Source organism: Cebus imitator, unplaced genomic scaffold (assembly GCF_001604975.1).
Source record: "Cebus imitator isolate Cc_AM_T3 unplaced genomic scaffold, Cebus_imitator-1.0 Scaffold75, whole genome shotgun sequence".
Classification (NCBI taxonomy): Eukaryota; Metazoa; Chordata; class Mammalia; order Primates; family Cebidae; genus Cebus; species Cebus imitator.
Genome location: NW_016107390.1, coordinates 847250 through 850610, shown reverse-complemented (window position 1 = coordinate 850610; position 3361 = coordinate 847250).

Below are 3361 nucleotides of genomic sequence, written 5' to 3'. Positions count from 1 at the left end.
GAATAGGATAATTAAAGGAATTTGTTCAATTTAGGTTGGTCAAACATTAATCAAATATCCCTTAAATCGATTGCTAAAATCAGAGAACAAAATAATTTGTACACTGATTTTTGAAAAGAAAAACTAAGTTTGTAAGAAAATGTAAAATGAGTATCCTTAGAACAAGAGGAATGATGATACATGGGACTTTAGGAAGGTGACACATTTCCTTATAAAAAGGAGGGTTTAAGAGCGTTGGAGACCTCCAGGCAAATTAACTGAAATGGCTGTCCTAGAGGAGAGGGGTTCGTTGACTGAAACCATGATAATCCTTTAAAAATGTCTGCCACAAAATCAGCTCAGAAAGTGTTACTCTTCTGTTATTTTCATGAATGTATTTCTCAAAATATGGATGATTCCTACTTTATTTTTTCTTTAATCCCCAATGTGATAATACTTAGTTTATTGACACACAGCGATTGTATATTATGTGGGGTATGTAGTGATATTTTGATACATTTATTATCAGATCAGGGCCATTAGCAATTATTATGTGTTTATTGTAATACAGGCCAGTAAAATGATTCAGGAATATTACATAATTTATGTTTACCCTACTAAAATTGAATCTACTCAAGCCCAGGCTTCCTGGGTACCAGCTAACCACAAATCTGCTTCTTTAGAAAATATCCCAGTGCTATGAAACTATTTGAACCAAAAATTGGTAAGCAGCTGCTCCGACAGTGTGGATCTAAACAGCACAGTATTTGCAAACTGTATGTCATGCGGGGGCACCATTTCAGTAAAGCAAAACTGCAAGGACCGGCCAGGAGAGGGTGTAGCCTTCAGAGATCTTTTTATTGTTTTTCTTGCGGAAGCATTCATTTTTAGCTGGATTTTGTCTTTATGTATTTATGTAGGTCACTATATCTCTTCAAATACCCTTTGGTGGTATTTTTGCAGGGGCTGGGGGCTTAGGTGTTTCAAGTATCACCGTGGATTTCCGGGTTTTGTAAAAGGTGCTCAAATCGGCTGTGAAGCCGGAGGCAGCATGGTGGGAGGGCCACTTTGGGGTAGCACTCCATTTGTCATCTCAGGCTATGCTCTTCCACACACAGTAACGAGCCACACAGGCTATTTAATTTTCAGAAAATTCAAATTTAATACAAAGATGTAGTTGCTCAGTTGTCCTAACCACATGTGGCCAGTAGATACTATGTTAGCACAGATACAGAATATTTCCAGCATCACAGAAAGTTCTGGTGGACAGCTTTGGTCCTCTATCAGGTTCTCTGATTAAGAAATGTAAATTACCCAGTGCTGCCTGCTTCTGTAAGAGAAAGCTCATTAGATTTTTTTTTTTTTTTTAAGACAAAGCCTTGCCCTGTGTCCCAGGCTGTGGAATACAGTGGGGTGATCTTGGTTCACTGCAACTTCTGCCTCCCGGGTTCAAGCGATTCTCCTGCCTTAGCCTCCTGAGTAGCTGGGATTACAGGCGCACGCGACCGTGCCCAGCTAATTTTTGTATTTTTAGTAGAGACGGGGTTTCACCTTGTTGGTCAGGCTGGTCTTGAACTCCTAACTTCAGGTGATCCACCTGCTTTGGCCTCCCAAAGTGCTGGCATTAGAGGCATGAGCCTGTAGTGAAGCACCTAGCTTCATTAGACTCTTGCATAAAGACATTATCACCTTATTGCCGTGCAATCCCTGTCCTAGGTACATATGCCCAAGAGAAAATACATGAAAATATACATTTGTTCACAAATGTGTACACAAATGCTCATGGTAGCATTATTCATGAAATACAGAAGGTGGAAACAACCCAAATGTCCATCACCTGCAGAATGCATAAGCATATTGGGGTCTATCCAGTTACAGTGAAATATTCAGTCATTGAAAAGGAACGAAGCACTGACATGCTACTACGGGGGTGGACCCTGACAACATGCTTAGTGAAGCCAGACACAAAGGCCATAGAGTGTCTGAATCCATTGCTAGGAAATGTCCTGAACAGGCGAATCCATGGATCCTGAAGGCAGACTTGGCTGCCAGGGGCTGGAGGGAGGGAGTGTCTGTCTGAGACAGGAGTTCCTTTAGGGGTGATGAGGATGTTCTGGAACTAGACAGGTGGTAACTGCACCACATTGTGAATGCACTAAATGCACCTGAATTGTGTACTTTAAAGTGGTGCATTGTGTGTCATGTGAATTTCACCGCTCAAATTTTTTTTTAAATCAGAACCTAATATATGAATGTACCAAATCACTACCGTAACCAGGAGAACAAAAAGGAAAGGCAAGAAAGCCTGGGGTCCCAGATGCCCAGGAGGAGAGAGGCCCATCCTGGTGCTTTCCAGGAGGCCACTGGCCTACCCCAGGTATGAAGAGGGGGGCAAGGACTGCCCTTGGTGTGGTGGCAGCCGACACACGGGGACCTCGTGGAGAGAAGAGGGTCCTCTTGGTGGCTGTGGGCAGCTCATCTCTGCAAGGCTTCTGTCCTGTGGATGCATCGGGACCTTTCCCTGCCCACTGCATCCCCAACATGCACCCACCTTCGGTGGAAGTTTCTTGGTCACACTTCACACATCCCTATGGGCAGGCACTTTATGGAGGAAGAAGAGAAATGTCCCAGAGGAAGAGTGCAGCTGAAGCCAGCCTGAGGAGTAAGCTTGCAGTTTTTAAATTTTATTTTTTTAATGAGTGAGAGATTCTTATGTTGCCCAGGCTGGCCTCGAACATGTAGCCTCACATCCTCAAGCACCAGTACAACTGACCTGAGCCACCACAGCTCCCGAGAGCTTGCAGTTTTGCAGAACTCTCAGCTCGGCTCTGTCTCGCGTCCCCCTTGTCCTCTCTGCCGGCCACGGGTCTCTCCCCATCCCCAGCTGGTCAGTTACCACATGGTCAATGCCAAAATGCTTGTCTCCCAATTAAAAAACAAAACAAAAAAGCCTAACCCCCTCCTCCCTGCAATTTCTTCCTCTCCCGAGATGCTGCATTGAAGCGTTTGATGTCTGTCCTTCAGGGAAACAAGTTGGGGCACCTGCTCTGACCCATGTCCAGTGTGGACTGTGCCAAACTCGTCCTCGTCATCCCTGTCTGTTATCCCATCCCACAGGGGCCTGACTCTGATTGCCAGAGTCGGCCTTGGGCCTGCCTGGAAGAGTCTCTAGTTTCCTGTGGGCCTCTCACCAAGTGTCAGCCGCAGTGGGATGCTGGCCACGTCTGTCCCACTGCCGCCTGTGGCAGCTGCTTCTGTGCAGATGGCTGGGGACTCCCAAGTCCATGGCACCACCTGGCTTCCAGACCCTGAAGCTGCCCTTGGGCCCCAGGCAGCCTTTGTTGCCCAGTGGGCTGTGGCCTCAGCCCCTCGAGAATCCACA